The following is a 23,804-nucleotide window of genomic DNA, read 5'->3' on the forward strand; positions in this document are numbered from 1 at the left end:
TGTTTATATAGAACTAGAATTAGTTTTTGTTTAATTGTTTGGTAGAATTCACTTGTAAATTCATCTGGCCTTAGAGATTTTTTCTTAAAGAATTTGTGGATAACTTGTTCAATTTCTTTTTCTAAAATGAGTTTAAGTATTTTGTTTCCTCATCTGTTAATCTGGGCTGTGGAGGACCACAGGTAAGTCAAACTCTGACTCTGATGGTTGAACAGACCCTCAGTGGAAGGAGCCTGCTCTCTATGCCTGGATTGGTTCCCCATCGCCCAGGAAACTTACTAAGTATATAATGTTCCAAGAAGATAAGCAGTTATGTGGTTATGATGCACTTGATATGCCAGAACATACAGCATGACCTGGGAACAAGGGAAGTACTCAATGTTCTCAGGGGATAAGATAAAGAAGGGACATTGTGGTTCTTTTGCTATATAAGCCTGTGCACGTCTCAATAAAGCAGACTATCTTTTCCATCACTTTGAAGTCTGATCTCTTCATTTATCAGACAGCCTTCGGTCATGTAAGTCTTTCCTTGCTCTGCTGCAGGTCGGCAGGGCTCCCAACAGTGGGAAATTTATATTTTTGTAAATATTCAACTATTTCACTTAAATTGTCAGATTTATTGTCACACATTGTGGGAAAATAGTTCAGAATTATTACTTTAATTTTGTCTTTGCTGGCAAATTCACCTTTTTCATTTTTGAAACTGATAATTTTGTTTTTTCTTTCTTTTTTTAATCAAATTAACCAAAAGTGTTTCCTATTTTGTTTTTTAATAAAACAACTTTTAATTTTATTATATTATTTATTTATTTATTATTTATTTATTTATTATTATTTATTTAGTTTTATTTATTATATTATTAGTTATTTATTATTTATTTATTAACTATTTATTTATTTATTTATTGTTTAGTGTTATTTATTTAGTTTTATTTATTTATTATTTATTATTTATTTATTTATTAGTTTTTTTTATTTATTAGCTTTCTTTCTTTCAATTTTATTACTCTCTCTAAATCCCCTTCTTTTTTCTATACAATCTGTTTTTTCATTTTTTAATTTTTTATATCATCACATAAAAATCAAAATCAGAGTGCCCATACCCTCTAAGTATACTTTGGATAGAAATAGAATTCTCAAGAGCTATAAGTATCATCTACTCATGTAAGGATTAGATGGTTTATTCTTATTGAATATCATTTTTTTCTTTTTTGTTTACCTTTTTTGTTGTTGTTGTTTTTTAGGTTTTTGTAAGGCAAATGGGGTTAAAGTGGCTTGCCCAAGGCCACACAGCTAGGCAATTATTAAGTTTCTGAGGTCTGATTTGAACTCAGGTACTCCTGACTCCAGGGCCAGTGCTCTATCCACTGCGCCACCTAGCCACCCCTTTTTTCTTTTTTGTTTTTATTTTTAGGTCTGTTTACCTTTTTTATTCATCATTGGAGTTTTGGACTTAAAGATTAAATTTTCTATTAACCTCTGGTCATTTTATCAGGAAAGTATGAAAGTCTCCTATTTCTTTTTTTTAATTATAAATATTTTATTTGTTTTTCAATTATATACAATAATAGTTTCTGCCTATCATTTTTGTAATGTCTGAATTTTATAATTTTTCCCCAACCTCCCTTTCCTCCCCATCTCATCCACAGAAGACAGTCTGATAATTTTGACATTGTTTCCATGATGTACACTAATCAAAATTGAATGTGTTGAGAGAAAAATCATATCTTTGAGGAAAAAAATAAAACAAAAGAGATAGCAAAATTACATAGTACAAAAGACAACTTTTTTTTAATTGAAGATCTTTGGTCTTTGATTAAGCACCACAATTCTTTCTCTGGACACAGATGGTTTTCTCCATCACAGATACCCTTAAATTGTCCCTGATTATTACACTAATGAAATGAATAAGTCCATTACAGTTGATCATCACCCCCATGATGCTGTTATGATGTACAATGTTCTTCTGGTTCTCCTCATCTCACTCAGCATCATTTCATGCAAGTCTTTCCAGCCTTCTCAGAATTCCCATCCCTCCTAGTTTCTAATAGAACAATAGCATTCCATAATGTACATATAACATAATTTGTTCAGCCATTCCCCAATTGATGGATATCCCCTTGATTTCCAGTTCTTTGCTTACCACAAGCAGAGCTGCCGTGAATATTTTTGTACAACTGATGTTTTTACCCTTTTTCAATGATCTCTTCAGGATATAGACCCAAAAATGGTATTGCTGGATCAAAGGATATGCACATTTTATTGCCCTTTGGGTGAAATTCCAAATTGTTCTCCAGGAAGGTTGGATGGGGTCACAGTTCTACCAACAAAGCATTAGATTTCGCACATCCCTTCCAACATTGATCATTGTCCTTTCTGGTCATATCAGCCAATCTGAGAGGTGTGAGGTGGTACCTCAGAAATGCTTTAATTTGCATTTCTCTAATAAGTAATGATTTAGAGCAATTTTTCATATGACTATGGATAGCTTTGATTTCCTCATCTGTAAATTGCCTTTGCATAAATCCTTTGACCATTTTTCAACCGAGAAATGGCATTTTTTTATAAATTTGACTTAGTTCTCTCAATATATTTTAGATATGAGTCTTTTGTCAGAAATACCAGGTGTAAAAATTGTGTCCCAATTTACTACATTTCTTTTGATCTTTGGTTATAGTGGTTTTGTTTGTACAAAAGCTTTTTACTTTAATGTAATCAAAATTGTCTAATTTGTTTTTAATGATGTTCTCCATCTCTTCCTTGGTCATAAACTGCTTCCCTGTTTGTGGATCTGACAGGTAAACTATTCCTTGATCTAGTTTGTTTATAATATTGCTTTTTATGTCTGAATCCTGTACCCATTTTGATCTTATCTTGGTATAAGGTGTGAGATGTTAGTCTAATCCAAGTTTCTCCCATACTATTTTCCAATTTTTCCCAACAGTTTTTATTGAAGAGGAAGTTCTTATCCCAAAAGCTGGACTCTTTGGTAGCAAATTACTATAATCATTTCCTGCTATCTCTCTTGCATCTAGTTTATTCCACTGATCATGATTCTATTTCTTAGCCAGTACCATACAGCTTTGATGATTGATACTTTAATATAATTTTGGAACTGGTAAGGCTAAACCACCTTCTTTTGCACTTTCTTTTTCATTTAATACCTGGATATTCTTGACTTTTTGTTTCTCCATATGAATTTAGTTACAATTTTTTCTAGCTCATTAAAGTAATTTTTTGGAAGTTTGATTGGTAAGGCATTAAATAAGTAAATTTAGGTAGAATTTCCATGAGTAGTTGATATTTGCCCAGTTACTTAAAATCTTATTTTATTAGTGTGAGAAGTGTTGTACTGTTGTTTTCATAGAGTTTCTGAGTCTGCCTTGGCAGGTGAACTCCCAAGTATTTTTTATTGTCTGAAGTTACTTTAAATGGGATTTCTCTTTCTAGCTCTTGCAGCAGGATCTTGCTAGTAATATATAGAAATGCTGAGGATTTATGAGGGTTTATTTTATATCTTGCAACTTTGCTAAAGTTACTAATTGTTTCTAGTAGTTTTTTAAATGATTTTTTTAGAATTCTCTAGGTATACCATAATAACATCTACAAAGAATGAGAGTTTTGTTTCTTCCTTCCCAATTCTATTACCTTCAATTTCTTTTTCTTGTCTTATTGTTAAAGCTCACATTTCTAATACTATATTGAAAGATAGTGGTGATAATGGGCATCCTTGTTTCACCCCTGATCTTATTGGGACTGCTTCTAATCTATTCCTATTGCGTATAATGCTTGCTGATGGTTTCAAATAGATGCTACTTATTATTTTAAGGAACAATCCATTTATTCCTAAACTCTCTTATTGTTTTTAGTAGGAATGGGTGCTATATTTGTCAAAGGCTTTTTCAGTATCCATTGAGATAATTATATGATTTCTGTTTTATTATTGATATAGTCAATTATACTAATAATTTTCCTAATATTGAGCCAACCCTGCATTCCTGGGAGAAGTAGATTATGCTCTCTGATTGAAGGCTCAGATTTATATAGGGTTTACAAACAAATGTCCATGGAGACTTCTATCTCTGCTAGTGTATGGTTGGGGAAGGTGGGGGTTGGGGAGGGAAAAGAGGTGGGTTATAGGATCAAGGCAGGAAGCAAAATCAAGGTTTCTAAAAATTAACTAGGACTAATCAGGATGATGAAGGTGTAGCTGCTGGCTCCTTGAGTTTGATTCTGCCTATGAGGAATCAGACTTGGAAAAGCAAGGGTAGAATTAAAACAAAAATCTATTAAAAGAAGTTACAACACATAAGAAAGTGAGAGAGAGAGAGAGAGAGAGAGAAAATAATCAAGCAGAGCTTGACTGGGACAACAAATCAGAGAAGACTAGTTCAAAGGAAACTGGCCTCCAGTGGACGTCACACCCCAATTTTTTTTTAGGTTTTTGCAAGGCAAATGGGGTTAAGTGGCTTGCCCAAGGCCACACAGCTAGGTAATTATTAAGTGTCTGAGACCACATTTGAGCCCAGGTACTCCTGACTCAAGGGCCAGTGCTTTATCCACTGTGCCACCTAGCTGCCCCTACCCAAATTTTTATGGTCTAGTCCCTTATCCAGAGGGCAAAAGGTGGATTTCCTCCCCTCTTATGGACCTGGAATTAGGTAGAGGGTGAAGCCTAAGGAGATCAGGACACAAATTTTACATTAAACAGTGAATCAACCATAGTCAATTTCCATCTCAAGCATAGGGATCTCCACCCAATTTGACAGCATTTAACAGTCTTTAAGATTACAAATTTTGTTTCTGTTACATTCATAATTCTCTACTTCTTGTCAATTTACATCTCAAGAGTGAGAAACATCCTCCCAATTTAATAAGATCTGCTAGTTCACAATTCTCTTCATCTTTCCCTGCATCACAGGCAGAATTACAACTATGCCAAAACAGCAAACTTGCTGCTGAGTTTCCCCAGTCAGTTCCAACTAGAACCAAGTACAATTTTAAGCCTTAAGCATAATAGAATTGTGTTACAGGAAACAATCTTATTAGAATGGGACCATACTCTTCTCTCACTATTCAATCCAACCCCTGCTCTTACTATCCTCTTCTGCCTCAGCATAAACTTTTCTATTTGAGAGATTCACTATAATCAACAGGATGAACATCAAGTAAACACAGTAATGTCTGTTGGATATACCTCAGGACACATTGTACCAAGGGTGCTAGAGCTAATTGTTAAATTTTCTGCGTGAGGAAATGCATCAAATTAAGGCTTGATTTATTATTTTGTTGATTTCTAACTTGAAGAAAGTAATAGAGAAAAGTATAATAATGCAGATTAAACTTTAAAGTGTGTCACTTCATTAGATATTATAATTAAGATGAGGATTAAGGCAGTTGATTGCAGAAGACCTCTAAGCCAGTCTTTCAAAGACCCTATAACCTAGACAGTAAGAACAAATTTCATGGATATATTTATTCCATCTTGGAGAGTCATGGAGTCTGTTCGCTAATCTTTTCCAGGGATTACTTCTTCCCTAGTATTTACCTTTCATTAGCTAGCAGATATTAGTCTAAAATAGTGTTAGAGCTTCTTTCTTGAGAATTTAGGGATTTGCCTGTTTCCTTGACTCTAAAGGTATAATGATTAGTGAGTTAAGGATCATGTATTTTACCTCCTATATCCCTATTTCGAGTAGACCCTGACAAATCTGTGAAACCTAGTGACTCAAACATCCTCTAAATTAAGTTTTCCCTAAGGACTGTACCAAATACCTGGGATTCAGGTACCCTTTTGAAGGATAAATGGCCTCACTGAGACAGCTTCCTGGGTCAATCTGACTACAGTATTCTGGTTTTGTGATGGAGCCCTAATAAAGACCCAGACTTGGCCTGCCCCAAGCAATGTAGTAGGCTTCATATAAATGTTTATTCCTTTCCCTTCCCAACTACTATGTGCCTTGAATTGTACTAGGTGTTTTCAGTTTATTATCATTTTATCTAAACAACAATCCTTGGATGTAGTTGTGATTCCTATTTTACAGCTGAGAAAGCTGAGGCAGGTAGATATTAAAAGTGACTTATTGAGGTTCTCACAGTTAATAAATGTCTGAGACCTGAATTGAACCAAAGTCTTCCTGATTCAATCTCCCTGCAATCCTTAGCCTAATGCAGACAGAACTCAAGGTTCTCCTCTCCATCAGCTGTCTCTCATTCTCAGAGTTTGGTACTTCTCTACCCTATTGCTTTGCCCATCTCAGAGTATGGAAGAATAAATACAGAGTCATGTTTTATTAGTTACATGATCTCTATGAATTTTCCAGGTTTCAAATTGTATGATTGGAGAAAATTAATTGAACTCTGGGGGGAAAAAATTACTATGAACTTTTGCCCTTTGAGATTTACTATAAGATGAGGAATTGGGAATATACAGTTTGGTGTTAGGTGTCCAGCTCCCATTACTTTTGAGGACCACTAAAAGAACATCTGCTCCATGATTTCCCATGATTTAATGGGGGAAAAAAGAATCCTTGCATGTAGATCTTATACAAACAGGATCAAATGTCCTTCAGATTATAAGTTTCAGTACTGGTTTTCTCTACCTTTTAATAGTGGTTTTTTCCCCAAGGAATTAAATGAATGATGACTGTTTCTTTTTGGAATTGCTTGTTGAGGATAAAGACTGCTCATGGTAGTCTGTCAACCCATATTATCAGACTTTGCTTTGCATTCTGAGTCTTTAAGACTTGCTTGAGACAAGCATTCCATCATCCCACAATTTCTGCTGCCTATGAGTGATATGAATCAAGGAATTTGCTATTATATCATGTTTTTTGTCCATTTCTAGTGGCTGCTGAAACAAAAGCTGTGTCCTTATCACTGAAGATATGGTCAGGGTATCCTGACTAGAAGCAAATGAAATTTTTTAGGACTTTTTTTGGTGTACATAGCATCAGCGTATAGATGTATAGCTAACATAGTGGAGTTTTTACAAAGGAACATTTATTCCAAAAATTATAGTCACAGATATACAAATATACTCCTCTCCAATTGTTGGAGGCATAATTCTCCTACCCATCCCCCACCCCTGGTATCACACTACCTTAGTCCCTGGAGAAGGGAAAGGGATTAAATCTCTAGCTTGATTCAGTTCCCATAGGGCACATTATCAGTTCAAAGTCCAAAATCCCTCTCCAGCTCAGGGCCCAGGCATGCTGATTTCTCTGGGTTCCCCTAACAACAAACTAGGCTCCAAGGTCATCATAGCTGAGTGGGGAATCATCTCCAACACTTGAAAAGGAGAACAAATAATGCAAAACAAAAACAAACATCATCAGGGTCCATTTTGGGGAATGATGGGTAAAAGAGGAGGAGTAGGAAAGGATCATTCTTCCCCTATTCACTGGATCTGTTCATGATTTCTAAGCTGAACACAATAGAAAGCAAATGAAAATAACCAAACAAAGGATGTTTCTCCATTCCTATAGTGTGGGATACAGTGTATTCTAAATTAAAACTGAGCCTACTTAGATAACCTCAGGCTATACAGTTATCCAAAGCCACCAGAATATGCTGGAAGAAGCTCTCTTTGTAATAGCAGTATTCCTATGTAGTTAATTTGCCTAAGGCTATTTTTCCCAGCAGAGGATTTGGCATGCAATATCAAAGCTACAATTTATCATGAATGATAGGAAGTTTTCTTTTGTGAGTCTATTGCTGCACAGTTTTTTCATGGCAATGACTTTCACAAGGATTAATCCACAATAGAGACTATTCACTACATAGTCCTGATTAGTTTGCTTATTCCAATATTCTTCCTTCTGGGAAGAGACATAAATTATTTAGAATATCTAATTATTAAGCTTAGTGGTGATGCTTCTCCACATTGAGGCTTCTAGATATGTTTTAATTTAGTCATTCAGCATATACAGCAATGCCCAGGCCTCAGTGAAGAAAAATATCTCCTTTCCATGGACTATTCCAGCACCAGACGAACTACCTGGAGTTCTTTGAACAGACAGACCACCACACCCACAGATGTGTGGTAGATTGACTTTTCTGCAGTGAATAAAGTAGGCATTTCTTCTTTCAAGGAGCTCGTCAAAGAGAAAACTCCTGGTTTCAGAGATTTTTCACTTGAGAATTACCGGGAATAAAATCTATAGCTGCCTGCTGCTCAGCGATAGTATTTTGTATGGGACTGATTTTCGTTTGTTTGTTTTGGTTTTTTTTAGGTTTTTGCAAGGCAAATGGGGTTAAGTGGCTTGCCCAAGGCCACACAGCTAGGTAATTATTAAGTGTCTGAGACCGGATTTGAATCCAGGTACTTCTGACTCCAAGGCTGGTGCTTTATCCACTACGCCACCTAGTCGCCCCATATGGGACTGATTTTCTATAATTCTGGATATTTCCACTTGATGATATGATTATTGGACTTGGCCTGACTTATTGGATATCAACTAGTGGGATTAGAATACCTGGTCTAAGAATGATAGAAATGTTTCTACTCAGTTTCTAATCAGTCTTTCAGTTTCAATTAGGGTTCAGTAAAAGAAATTGTTTTTCAAGAGGCATATATTTCTGTATAGTTCCAGATAGAATGCTGATCAAGAGCGCTAAAGGTTTAAGTTTGACCAGAGTCCATCTTACTCACTGGTAGCAAATGATAGGGCTGCTGAGAAAAATGTGTGAGAAGATTGCAAAAATGTACCACATGTCTACCCAGATAAAAGCAAACTGATTCTATTTTTCTCTATCCAAAAAGAAACTGAAAAGTATACATTGGCTAAATCAGTCACAGAATATGCCAATCCCCAGGGATGGCCACCAATGTTTCTGCAAAAATCTCAATGATGGGGACATCTGGATCCACTGACTCAACTACTTTATTGAGGTACTGGTTATCTATGGTCACTTTTTAAATCTCATTAGCTTTATGTACTGATCAGATAGATTATTAATACGAGAAATTGTTTCTGAGGACTTTGACATGTCTCCTGTACACATACACACACACACACACACACACACACACACACACACACCCTCCACACATTTTAATATTGCCTCAACTGCATTACCCACTGGGATAGAGGCAACCCAGGGTGATCATTAGGCAATCATCCACTCCACTGCTAAGGCTAGAATGCCAAAAAGTATTGTAGGGACAAGATCATTCTTGCAATGATTCAAGTAAGTAAGCCAATTTAATAAATATGTTAATTCCTTTAAGGCACTCTTCTATGGACCCTATCATTTATGTCCATCTCAGGACAAGAGGTGGCAGGAGTAACATGGGCTCCCCACAAGGTGGTGCCAAATCCAAACCCAGAAGTGACATAGGGTGGCTCCTTTGATTATAAATACCCCTCTCCACTCCTAACTACTATAATCTGAATTCCAGTATCTGAAGAATTCAAAAGTAAGTTCTTTCATGTGGCCACTTTATAATCATGTCTATATAGGGTCCTCAGTCTCTCGGGGTGGGAGATACTTCACTTGAGAATCTCACCCATTCATAATCATTTGGTCCCTTTAAAAATGGGGTGATATCAGTATAGAGAGGCATTTAGTGTCAGTATTTAGCCCTCTCAGAGTTGGTTAGGGTTTGTGCTCAAAGGAAGAATTGGTTCTTCATACTGCTAAACAAACAAGGGATTTCAAGCCTTTTTGACCTCACCACCTTCCTCCTTCTGAGAGGAATTATTGAAGTTACCATTGACCTGATCAAAAGTACTCTCTCTAGTCCTCTCTCCAGAGATACTTCACACAATCTTCTAGTGAAGCTCCCCTGCAGAGAGTTGAACAACAGCTGGTTGCTGTTCTTGAACTTTGAAGAAGAGTTGAAGGGAGACTGTATTACTGAGACTATATCTCAAATATAAGATTGGGATGATTTACTCCCTACACACACCATATCCAGCAACAGAAGGAACATCATCTTACCAGAAGGCATCTCAGGTGGAAGATACAATTTCTCTAACCCCAAATGTTTCTATGTAATCAAAACCACAAAAAAAAATATTTAAAAAAGTTGTTTTCTTAAATGAGTATTAAAATTCATTTTTAATGAATTTAATCCCCCAAAATGGGTGTTGCAACAAACAAATCCAGGGCAGAGCCAAGATGGTTGCCTGAAGCTAGTATGCTCCTGGAGGTTTTCCCTACCAAAGCTAAATGAAACCTCTGCAGAGACATTAAAGATAATGATCCCACCAAGAAAATGAGAAGATCCAAAGGAGTTTTCAGTAGTAGATATAGTGTAGTGGCTAGAGCACTGGCCCTGGAGTCAGGAGAACCTGAGTTCAAATCTGGCCTCAGACACTTAATAATTACCTAGCTGTGTGACCTTGGGCAAATCACTTGACCCCATTGCCTTTCAAAAACAAAAATAAAATTTAAAAATAATTAAAAATAATAAAATAGTAAGCTATATAGTGAAGGATCTTCAGTGAAGGTCTGAATCTTTTGGGGAGAAACAGAAGTAAAGCCAAGTAAGGCTGGAAAGGGAAAAAACTGGCTTTTAGTCACTGTTCAATCCAGGTCCAGCTTGATAACAGCACAGTTCCTTGGCACCTAGATAGCAAGTCAGCAGGGAGGGTCCCAAATCCAAACAAAGTCTGAATCCTGGCAACACCAGGGGGAAAAAGACACAACTGGGTTGGGAACAAACCACATCTAAGTCTGAACCTGTTAAGTCAGAATGCTGCTTATCAAACAATCAAGCAATTACACAATAAATCTGAGATTATATTTTGAATTTATCAAGTAATCAATTAATCAAGCTGTGATTGATGGTTCCTGATTAATAGTACATGATTGATAAATAACGCCAGGTGAAGAGGCACAAAGATCTATAACTTTAGAGGGAAAGAAGGGAGGGTGTGAACACAGAATAAATTCTATTCAATAGATTGGAGTCAGTAGGACCTGAGTTCAAATATGGCCTCAGACACTTAATAATTACCTAGCTGTATGACCTTGGGCAAGTCATTTAACCCCATTGCCTTAAATTAAAAAATTTTAAAAATCCATCTTACTCTATGGGAAAGTGAGGGCAGGGGAAGAGAAAGAAAAGGGAAGAAGGTATAAGTGAAAATAAACTGAAAATTAAATTTTAAAAGAAAAGTTAAAGGGGAAAGGGAGTAAAACTTTGGTGAGGAGGAATAAGAAGAAAGAAAAGAAAAAAACAAAATGGTAAGAGATTGTGTAGAGGGAAATACAGAATTAGTAATGTTAACTGTAAATGTGAATGGGATGAACTGTCCTGTAATATGGAAGAAGATAGCAGAATGGATCAAAAACAAAAATCCTACAATCTATTGTTTACAAGAAACACATTTGAAGCAGAGAGATACACATAGGATAAAGTTAAAAGGATGGAGCAAAATATATTATGTTTCAGCTGAAGTAAAAAAAATCAGGGGTAGCAATCCTGATCTCAGATATAGCAAAAGCAAAAATCAATCTCATTAAAAGGAATAATGAAGGAAACTACAACTTCTTAAAAGGCACCATAGGTAATGAAGCTGTATCATCATTAAACATGTATGCACCTAATGGTATAGCATCAAATTCCTAGAGGAAAAACAGCAAAACTTAGTAATGGGAGACCTCAACTTCCCTCTCTCACAACACTGTGGTGAGAAAGTGATTTCCACTGTGGTGAAAATCTTCACCTTGAAAAGGAAGCACTAGTCAGGTGACCACAAAATAAACAAGAAAATAATTTAAAAAGGTGAATAAAATCTTAGATGTCAGGGGCCAAGAGGCCCCATGGCAGGAACTAAGACATGATAGACGAGCATTGAGAAACCTCAAACAAATTCCAGGAAAGGGGCCTCACCCTCCTTTATCAAGAACAACCTGACCGTAGAACATCCCTTCTCACAGGCCAAGGCATGCCAACTCCACCCCCAAGCTAACTTCCTTGTTCCTTCTCTACCGTATATAAGCATGAACTTTTTCTCAATAAACTCAGACCTTATCCACCACCCTTGGGTCTCACTCTCCTTATTCTCACCCATTCCTTTTCAGGCTGGGTCCTCCTCGACACCCCACCTTGCTGTCCCGCGGGTCGGGGCACTTAGAAAACTTAGATATAATAGATCTCTGGAGAAAACTTAATGGGAATAGATAAGAACATGTAATTTTCTTAGCAGTACATGGCACCTATACCAAAACTGACCTTGTACTGTTGTACCCAAAGAGCAAGATGGAGACCAGACCATAATTTGATAAGTTTGGAGATCTTTAATATTCCTGGGAATTCTCTGGGGATGATGAGTACCCAAATCAGACAGTACCTGAGTGTTCAGGGTATAGGGTTTTTATAGTCTTTTGAGGGGGAGGTACTGAGAGAAAGCAGGATACAGAAGCAAAGACAGCAGTTAGATATATTGTCTTGTTATACTAATACAAACATATGTAAACATATGGCTTAGTATAGATAGGGGGCTGGACAGAGTGAGAAAGGGTCAGAGTCTCTGTGTTATGTCTGAACATGTTTCCTGAGATGGAGGGAGTCAAAGATTCACAGGCTTCCCACAGGTTTGAGGGAGTGAACTTTACTATCTTATGGTTCCAGCTGCATCTAGGGAAGAGGAGGCAGTCCTGGGAGGAAGCAGGAATCTTACAGATAAAGCAAGATAATTAGGCTAACAAGGGTGCTTTCTAAATCTTAGTTAAATTTATGGTATATCTGTGACCCCTTTGGTCCTATTCAGACTATTTTCAGACCCAAAGACAGCTAGCCAAAAGGTTATATTTCTGAAGAATTTCTCAGGGCCCAGAAGGATGTCAGGGACCCCTTTCTATGCAGGAATTTCACAAACATTGATATTGTACTTCAGTACTACAGCATAAAAATCTTATAATCAAATGCAGAAAGGCAGAAATAACAAATGCACACTTCTCAGATCATAATGCAATAAAAATTACACATAATAAAGGGTCATGGAAAGATAAATCAAAAATTAACTGGAAACTAAACAGCTTAATTTTATTATTTTTTTCCAGGTTTTTGCAAGGCAAATGGGGCTAAGTCGCTTGCCCAAGGCCACACAGCTAGGTCATTATGAAGTGTCTGAGACCAGATTTGAACCCAGGTACTCCTGACTCCAGGGCCGGTGCTTTATCCACTACGTTACCTAGCTGCCCCATAAACAGCTTAATTTTAAATAAGGAGTGGATCAAAAAGCAAATCCTAGAAATAATCAATAACTATATCCAAGGAAATGATAACAATGAGATGCCATACCAAAATTTATGGGATGCAGACAAAGTAGTTTTGAAGGGAAACTTTATATCTCTAAATGCTTATATGAATAAAATAAAGAGATCAATGAATTGGGTATACAATTGAAAAGCTAGAAAAAGAACAAATTAAAGATTCCCAATTAGATACCAAATTAGAAATTCTGAAAATCAAGGGAGAGATTAATAAACCTGAAAGCAAGAAAACCATTGATCTCATAAATAAAACTAAGAGTTGGTTTTATGAAAAAGCCAATAAAATAGATAAACCTTTGGTAAATCTGATTTAAAAAAAGAAAGAAGATAAGCAAATTACCAGTATCAAAACATGAAAAGGGTGAAAAAAATCATCAATGAAGAGGAAATTAAAGGGAAAATTCAGAGCTACTTTGAAAACATTATACCAATAAATCTGATAACCCGAGTAAAATGGTTGAATATGCATAAAAATACAAACTTTCCAGATTAATAGAAGAAATAAAATACCTAAATAACCCCATTTCAGAAAAAAAAATTTGAAGAAACCATCTATAAATTCCCTAAGAAAAAGTCTCCAGGTTCAAATGGATTTAAAAGTGAATTCTACCAAACATTTAAGGAACAATTAATTCCTATTCTACATAAACTGTTTTTAAAAATAGGAGGAGGGGTTCTGTCAAATTCCTTTTATAACACCAATATGGTGCTGATACCTAAACCAGGAAGAGCTAAAACATACAAAGAAAATTATAGACCAATCTCCCTAATGAACATTGAGGCAAAAATCTTAAATAATTACTAGGATAATACATCATGATCAGGTAGAATTTATACCAGCTAGGCAAGGGTGGTTCAATATTAGGAAAACACTCAACATAATTGATCATATCAATAGCAAAACCAACAGAAATCATATGATTATCTTAATAGATGCTGAAAAACCTTTGATAAAATAGAACATCCATTCACATTAAAAACACCAAAAATTGTAGGAATAAATGGAGTTTTCCTTAAATTAATATGTATTATCTATCTAAAATTATCAATATATCATCATTATATTATATATAATGGGTATAAATTGGAGCATTTCTAATAAGTTTAGGGGTGAAACAAGGATGCCCATTATCAACATTACTATTCAACATAGTATTAGAAATGTTAGTTTTAGGGTGGCCAGGTGGTACAGTGGATAGAGCACCTGCCCTGGAGTCAGAAGTACCTTAGTGCAAATCTGGCCTCAGACACTTAATAATTACCTAGCTGCATGGCCTTGGGCAAGCCACTTAACCCCATTGCCTTGCAAAGAAAAACTAAAAAAAAAAAAAAAAAAAAAGTTAACTTTAGCAATAAGAGTAGAAAAAGAAATTGAAGGAATCAGAATTGGCAATGAATTGGCAAGTTTTCACCCTTTACAGATGTATACATATGGTATACTTAGAGAATCTGAGAAAATCATCTAAAACACTACTTGAAATAATTAACAAATTCAGCAGGATATAAAATAAAATAAAATCATATAAATCATGAGCATTTCTATATATAAACAATAAAACCCAAAAGCAAGAGATAGAGAAATTCCATTTAAAGTAACTGTAGACAACATTAAATACTTGAGAATCTAGGTCCCAAGGCAAATCCACAAACTGTATGAACACAATTACAAAGCATTTCTCACCTAAATAAAGTCAGATCTAAACAATTAGAAAAATGTCAATTGCTCAAGGTTAAGTCAAGCTAATATAATAAAAATGACAATTCTACCCAAATGAAATCACTTATTCAGTGCCATACCAATCAAACTACCAAATAATTATTTTACCAAGCTAGAAAAAAATAGGAACAAAATTCATCTGGAGCAACAAAAAGTCAAGAATAGCAAGGGAACTGATTTTAAAAAATGCTCTACCAGATCTAAAATTTTATTATAAAGCAGCAGTCATCAAAACTTCCTGTTACTGGTTAAGAAAGAGAATAATGGATCAGTGGATTAGGATAAGTTCAGGACTTCTCCTGCCTGCTTTCCTGCAGCCATGCTCCTATATTGGAGACAGGCTGGACTCAGCTATATTCAATATTCCTAGATCTATGCAAAAGCAGTAGGAGATGCATTGAAGACTGAATTCAAAACAAATGCTGAAAAGGTTTCTGGCAACAGTGTAAAAATAATGAAAATTCAAAAAGAATAATGTAACCTGACTAGTGCTACATTTTCAAGGTGAAGATTTTCAGTTATATGTTATGATAAATTGGAAACTATCTCACTTCATATTTTGCTGTTGAGATGAAAGCACCTGTCTGTGTTTTCTGACATGCCAATAAACTAAGCCCTGATTTAAAAAAAAGGGATGAATTCAAAAGAAACTACAGTAAATAACTACAGCAATCTACTGTTTTCCAAACCCAAATAAAAATTGTTGGGAAAAATGGCAAATAGTATGGCAAAAACTAGGCATTGATACACATCTCACACCCTATATCAAAATAAGATCAAAATGGGCACAGGATTTAGACATAAAGGGCAACATCACAGATAAATTAATAGGCCAAGAAATTATCTATCAGATCTATGAAAAGTGGATAAATTTGTGATCAAACAAGAATTAGAGCACATTATAAATTGCAAAATGAATGATTTTGACAATATTAAATTAAAAAATTTTTGCACTAGTAAAATCAATGCTGCCAAAATTAGAAGGAAAGCAGAAAGGTGGGAAACAATCTTTACAACTAGGAGTCCTGATAAAGTTCCCATTTCTAAAATATATAGAGACTTGCATCAAATTTATAATGTTACAAGTCATTCACCAATTGATAAATGATCAAAGGATCTGAATAGACAGTTTTCAAATGAAGAAATTAAATAAGTGGTACAGGGAATAGAGCACAGGCCCTGTAATCAAGAGGACCTGAGTTCAAATACGACCTCAGATACCTAATAATAATTACCTAGTTGTGTGACCTTGGGCAAGTCACTTAACCCATTGCCTTACCAAAGAAAAAACTAACCCCCAAAAGAAATTAAAACTATATATAATCATATGAAAAAATGCCCCAAGTCATTATTGTTTAGAAAAATGCTAATTAAAATAGCCATGAGGTATCAGACAAAAAGGGAAAATGATGAATGTTGGAGAGGTTGTGGGAGGATTGGGATATTAATGCATTACTGGTGGAGTTGCGAATTGATGAGACAATTCTGGAGAGCAATATGGAACAATTTCCATAGAGCAATAAAATTGATCATACCCTTTGATCCAGAAATTTCAAAACTAAATTTATATCCAGAAGAAATCATAAAAAATGGGAAAAGCCCCACATGTTGCGAAACATTCATAGAGGCTCTTTTTGTAGTGGCAAAAAGTTGGAAATTGAGGAGATACCAGGGAATGGTTGAACAAATTATAGTACATGAATACTATGGAATATTACTGTTCTAAAAGAAATCATAAATGGTGGGACTCTAGAGAAGCATAGAATGAATTACAGGATCTGATGCTGAATGAGAGAGCAGAACTAAGAGAATATTCTACACATTAGCAACAACATTGTGAGTTGATCAACCTTGAAGGACACAGGTCCTTTCAAAAATTCAGAGAACTAGGATAATCCTGCTAGACCAGCTATGGACAATGCCATCCCCAGCCAGAGGAAGAAAAACAAAACAAATAAGCAAACCAAAAAAACTCTTCAGAATCAACATTCACGTTTTAAAAAATTTCTCTTATGTACTTCTTTCCCCTAATCCTAATTCCTCCTATCAAAAATAACTAATCTGTAAACATGCTTAACACAAATGTATATGTACAATATTCATCAGACGGTTTATAGCTGAGAGGAGGGTGGATGGAAATTATGTAACTTATAAATATGCATATGCATACAGATGAATGTTGAAAAACTTTCATATGTATCTGGAAAAATAAAATATCAATTAACTAAATAAATTAATTTTTAAAAAATGAGTTCACTATTTCCCTATTCTATGCCCAGTTGTATTTTGAAGCACTTAAAATAAACCAGTTAGGCTTCTTGGTAGTCTCCTATCCCATGGATCACAATTAACTTCACAGTTTCATCTGTCTTGAAGTGAGGGTCCAAACTCCTTTTAACCTGTATCTCCCAACAGATAGTTATTCGAAAATTTTTGGATCTTTAAGCATTGCTTTGTCCAATTGGAATATCCTAGTCTATAAGACTATATCATTTGAAGAGAGACAAGTTCTAATATTAGTTTCCTAGTATAGAAAAGATTTCTCCCCTTGTTGTACCGAAACAGACAGGAGACAGAGACCATCAGAGTTTTAAGGTGGAGTTTATTGAAAATGACTGCACAGGATTAACAACCCAAATCTTGCAGCCTAGAACAAAGGGAGAGTGGAGTTTATAAAGGCAAAAGCCACAGAGGGAGGGATTCCAAGGCATTAAAGCAATCATTTACAGAAGCTGGAAGTAGCACAAAGGTTAGATTTCCTAACAAGACATTACAGTTGATTCTATGACAAGATTGTTTGATCACCTAAGCAAGATAGTCTTAGCAGGTGAATGTTTGCATATTTGCTTAATATAGAAATGAGAGGTTTCAAAGTTCCTCCTTCTTTTGCAATAATTTTAAAACTTTTTATGCTGTCATGTGACTGAGACCTTGCCATGTTTGCAATGGGGTACAAAGATTAGTGCTTCACCCTGGATCTAATTCAATGTACTCATAGCAAGGACAATGGCTTTTTCTAATTCTATCAAGAGGTAGTTTCTTTATGCCAAATTGTTGACTTTTCCACAAAAAGCCAACAAGGCAGGTTCAGTTTGGAAATTAAATTAAATTAAATCTTATCCCATTAAATCTTGTTTATCTTTCTTAGGCAGTAGGTATACCCAAGTCCTAATTAGGTCAAGTTGTATTTAGTGAATAGAATATATGGGAAGCAATTAGCTGTTAAATGAAGATACTTTGAAAATTCTTAGGCATAGCATTTACAACTATCTTCTTTCCCAATTTGAGATTATGTTAGAATACAATGATATGGTATAATCTCATTTTGTAACGGGGGAGTTCTGGGGAGAGAGAAATATTGTGATCTTCTGTGTTGGGAACAAATACTGCAAAAGTACTTACTGTTCTGTTGCTCCATTATTGCTTTAATGAATGACCATGCATCTGAACTTGGTCATGACCTTAGGACAGGAGTATGTGTTATACCAGTGGACACCAAGAATGCTCAATAGGCAATGTGATAAGTGTTTCATTTCTATATTGTGAGAAACTGAGGAAAGTAGTTTATATCTTACAGAGAAACAGCTAGGAAAGATGAGGAAAGAAGCTATAGTGATAGAATCTGAGGAATGTTGACTTACAGATGTAAATCAAGTTAATTTAGGTCTTACTGGAGATTCAGAGAAACCTGGACATAGGGGGTGATGAGATCAGTTGGAGATAAACTTTGTAAATCTTTTGTTTGCATTGGAAAGGGAATCTTCCTTCTTTTATCATCTAACTTAGGCCACACTTCAGGGCCTGACCTAATCTGATTTGGGGTACCTTGTTTTTTGGTAGGGCAGCCAGGGAGATCAGGCCCTGGAAGACCACCCAAATGAGGGACTTGGGTCACTCCCAGGTTACCACCCCCTCCCATGGTCTTTGGGAGAGAATTTAAGGAGAAGGAAAAAGGAGCTCGGCCTCTTTTTTGACCTTCCAGTCTCCTGTTGAATGCTGGCCAGCTAGCAATCCATGTGTCTTCTCTTAAAACTCTTTCTAACTTTTCTATCTCTTTCTTAATATGCTTATTTTCTTTCCAAAAACCTGCATTCCTGAGTCTGAGTTGCAATTCCTTGCAGGGCAGAATCCTGAACCCAAGAATTAAATCAACAGCTACACTGGGAACTAGGAAATTTCTCTCTATAATAAAGAAGTAAGGGATGGACTGGCACACGAAAACAAGAGACCATAGAATTAGCAGATTGGGTGAAAAAGTGAATAAGGAAGCACCAGTAGTCATATTTACACATCTGCATTATCCCTTTCAAAGTCTGATTACCAGATTGTGAGGAAGGGGAGGTTTGATGAGGAATTTGAACCCACATGGAGAGAGAATTGGGTACTCTGGATAGGCCCTTGACCTAGGCAATACCCAGCCAATTGGAGATATGGAAGGGATTTGTATTTCTAGACAGGAGATAAAAGGCCTTGATTTCATGTACCACGGGTGCTCATTTCTATTATGGACACCTGTTCTTTTTGGGGGTTTTTTGGAAGGCAAATGGGGTTAAGTGGCTTGCCCAAGGCCACACAGCTAGGTAATTATTAAGTGTCTGAGGCCGGATTTGAACCCAGGTACTCCTGACTCCAGGGCCGGTGCTTTATCCACTACACCACCTAGCCGCCCCAGGACACCTGTTCTCAAGTAGGTTTTAATAAAAGTGTGAGGAGTATGGGGGGTGTTTGGATCCCACAAGAATGTGAAGGGAGATTGTTAGTTTACTTTACAAAGACTGGGGTCTGCCTGTATTGTTGCCTGTGGGCAGGTATGTGAGTTAAGACAAAACAATTTAGCCTCACCTGATCAAAAACTGAGATTAGACCCAGTCTGCCCCACCTAATTCTGGGTTAACCTAGGGACTGAGTCCTTCTCTTTATTCATGCTCAAGAGGGTAGCTATTCTGGCTTATTAAAATAATGAGCAGGGCAGGGAAAATGTATGGGGCCAAATGCAACATTTAGATTTCCCAGAAGGGAAGAAACAAAGCCTTTTAAAGTATATATATAAAGGGGCGGCTCAATCAGGTCTCAGACGCTTCATAATTACCTAGCTGTGTGGCCTTGGGCAAGACACTTAACCCCATTTGCCTTGCAAAAACCTAAAATAAATAAATAAATAAATAATAAAGTGTATATAAGCATTTCTGGGATTCAGTGTCCCTCTTCCCTTGAGAGAGGGATGTTTTAATAAAAAAAAATTATTTTAATCCCTCTGGACTAAGTATTCATGAGCTATTTATAATAAAAGGATCTCCCTTGGCCCACTAATGGTGGTTCTGAGTTCTTGGTAAGGTGCTTATTTCTTACGGGCGGCAAATGCCCCTCATGGTGTACTACCCAACTGCTCACACAGCCCTGACCTAGGAGTATGCATAATAGACTCTACCACTCCTTTATCAGGTGTGGGCCATTCTTCAAACACTTCTGCCTAGTGGGAAAAGGGATTTGAGGAAGGTTCTGCTATTCTCTCTCAACTGTATCTTTTGGTTTATCTTTATTACCTTTTAGAAACTACAATCTCGGGGCAGCTAGGTGGCACAGTGGATAGAGCACCGGCCCTGGAGTCAGGAGTACCTGGGTTCAAATCCGGTCTCAGACACTTAGTAATTACCTAGCCGTGTGGCCTTGGGCAAGCCACTTAACCCCCATTTGCCCTTGTAAAAAAACCTAAAAAAAAAAAAAGAAACTACAATCTCTTTTAAGAAACTCACTATCTAGGGGCAGCTAGGTGGTGTTAAGGTCTGAGAAAAGTCCCCAATTACGGAACAGAGGCATTCGACATGATGGAGATGCAATAGCAAGGATTTATTAAACTAGCTCAAGCTAGGGTTCCGTCCTAGGACAGGGCTAGGATCCTGGAACCCTGAGTAAAGTGAGGAGAGACATACATGGTTCAGTAGGGTATTTCCAAGCATCTGCTGGTTGTCTTGAGATAGTGTGGCGTGTTATCATTAAATGCAGGTCCTCGGGGAGGTTCCCCGATTGCATGATCTGATAGATGACTAGACAGAAACTTAGGAGTGGAATTTAGGCAAAAGTTCATAGGTTTCAAACTCAGGATCTTACAGGTGGCACAGTGGATACAGAGCACCAGCTCTGGAAACAGGAGGACCTGAGATCAAATCCAGTCTCAGATATTTAATAATTACCTAGCTATGTGACCTTGGTCAAGTCACTTAACCCTATTGTGTTGCAAAAAAGAAAAAAAAAGAATACATTTGGACCCAATACATTAGGAAAAGTAGATACAGGTACATAACAATAAATGAAAACTTTAGTTAAATTTCCAGGTAAATCATTCACAGTTCCTTCTGGAAAAGCATTCATTAAGAATTATTATATAGCCTTGTTCTGGAGCTAATAGATACATTATTACAAGATACAATCTCTTTTGCTCTAAGATGGCATATCCTCTTCTTTTGGACAGGGAAGAAATTTTAGGCACAAGTCACCAAGTCTTTTTGCCCAGAGGTATCTAAATACTGTGAGTTTGTAGGAACTTCAGACCCAAAAAACAGAGCTACAAGGTTGTAAAAACAAGATACCCTAAAGTAGTATTTTTATTCTCCTCTTTATTGGCAACAAGATAAGCCTGATTATATCTTGAAAAAGGTTTATTCTATTTTGAATAAACCTTGAAAAAGGTTTATTCCACTAATAATATATTCAGGTAAGATTTCCACTGGGGGGGGGAGATTTCATAGCTTTTGAGAACATAACTGATTTAGCAATTCTTTAAATTGTAAGATTAGCATATTGTTAAAAGTGATTAAGTTTTAAACTTATATTTCTGTAATAAGTGACTGGAGATTCTTTATTTTACCATTTCAAATTAGAGAATTAAAGAAGAGTGGGGAAGTGTCTAAAGTACTTCCAGGTAATTAAGTCAATTAGCATTTGAAAATGGTGTTTAAAGAGGACTCTCTTAATAGTAAAAGTAAACAAAAAAAGTTCACCTTCTTATCCTATCAAAAGGCCCTCCACATATATTTATGGCAAGGTCCTAAGGCTCTCAGAATGGGTCCCGGCCTCCTTCCTCCCTCCCTCTTCCTGGGTTCCCTCTTTCTTTCTTTCTTTGCTTCACCACATCCCCACCACATCCTACATTGGAGGTTATACCCTTCTTTGATTGGACAAGTCAAAGGTTTTATTTCAGATCACAACTCCCCAATGCTATTTATTTATTTATTTGTTTTGTTTGTTTGCAAGGCTATAGGGTTAAGTGGCTTGCCCAAGGCCACACAGCTAGCAGGGCCTGTGCTCTATCCACTGCACCACCTAGCTGCCCCCTCTAATGCTATTTAAGTGGAGGGTAGAGATACCCATTGCACTGAAGGTCACACCTTAGAGAAATTCCAATATTACTCTTCCTTAAGGTCAAAACTTCTAGTAATACTTCCTAATTAGGACAAAACTTAGAAAGTTAACATATATTTTTTCCAACAAGCCAATACTCTATCTTATTTTGGAGATCCCTCTTATTTGGGGGTACTTTACAATACTGTCCCCAAGTTTAACACATTCTCCCTATTTCTGTTCTGCAGCAGAATACTGCTTAAGCAAAACCCTCTCTAGGTGAGTATCTCCTTTTATATCTGGTTGTCACTACCATTCCCCACTAACCCCAGCGTTCCCCCAGGTAATGATAATTAAAAACCTTTTTCTTTTAATCCTCCAGATTTATTAACCTCCCCATCAAATGGACCAAGAGAGGATAATTACTTCTTGGTAGGACCTCTGAATTGAGGCATTCCCCAGATCCCAAATTCCACACCCCTTTACCATGGAGGATTTTAAGATCTTCTTAAGCTTTTACTATTTTCAAATACAGAGCAAATTTAGACACCAAATAAGTCAAAAAATAATATTGAATAAAGGATTGAGTAACACTTTTAGCCAACTGAAATTTCTTGAACCAAGAGCTTTGGGACTGTGGAATTCTCAAATTATCTGGGAGAAGTTTAACTCTTGTGCAAAGATTGAAACAATGATTCCTGACATTCTGCAGCATGTATCAGAGACATTGAACCCATTCTTTTCCCAGGATTGCCACAGATCTAGTGGGACTAAAACTGGCTTGGTCCAGACTGTGCACACAAACAATAACTGCTAAAGGAATGACATTAAACTTTACCATTTAAACTATATACAACATATAAAGTATTGCTGAATATACCAATACAGACATGAATAAATGTTGCCACAGATTTGGTATTCTGATGTGAAGGATCATGTACTTGACCCAGGAATGCAGGTGTAAAAAGAAAATAGATATTTATTAAAAGAAAGTGATTGAACACACACAAAAATAATGATTGAAAAGTTAAAAAGAGATTAAGAAAAGCCATGTGGATTGCTAATTAATCTTGACAGGACAGCTGCCAGATTCAACAGGAATCTGGAAAAAAAGAAGAGCCTGACCTTGCCCCAAATCTTAAATCCCCTCATAGGTGTTAGTGATCCTTGAGGACCACAGCTATGAAATAACAAGGACAAAGGTCTCCATGACCCTCTAGTCCCTCTGTTTCTTCGCAATACTGCTGTTTCGGTATCTCAGGAAATCTCCATGCTCCTACTTTTCTGTTTGTGCAAGAAGCAAACACAGGATATATAGTATAACTGTAAAGATAAGGAAGTATGCAAAGAATTTGGACAAACAACTTTATGACCTTTTGTATGATTGGCTCCTACTGATTAACTCACGAGATATGTATGTGCTGCTCACAGGCATTGGTAACATGTATATAGCTTAATAAAACGGTCTTTTGTTCCTCTGAAAAGAAGGTGGTATCTTTGGTCCTTTCACTGTAGCTGA

At 36.4% G+C, this 23,804-nt stretch overlaps 1 pseudogene; it reads left to right on the plus strand.

Annotated features, from left to right (window-relative positions):
• The first annotated feature begins 967 nt into the window (after positions 1 to 967).
• Positions 968 to 20,540, plus strand: LOC141493425 (ATP synthase F(1) complex subunit epsilon, mitochondrial-like; annotated as a pseudogene).
• The last annotated feature ends 3,264 nt before the right edge of the window (positions 20,541 to 23,804 follow it).

The sequence above is a fragment of the Macrotis lagotis genome, chromosome 7 (assembly GCF_037893015.1).
Source record: "Macrotis lagotis isolate mMagLag1 chromosome 7, bilby.v1.9.chrom.fasta, whole genome shotgun sequence".
Lineage (NCBI taxonomy): Eukaryota > Metazoa > Chordata > Mammalia > Peramelemorphia > Peramelidae > Macrotis > Macrotis lagotis.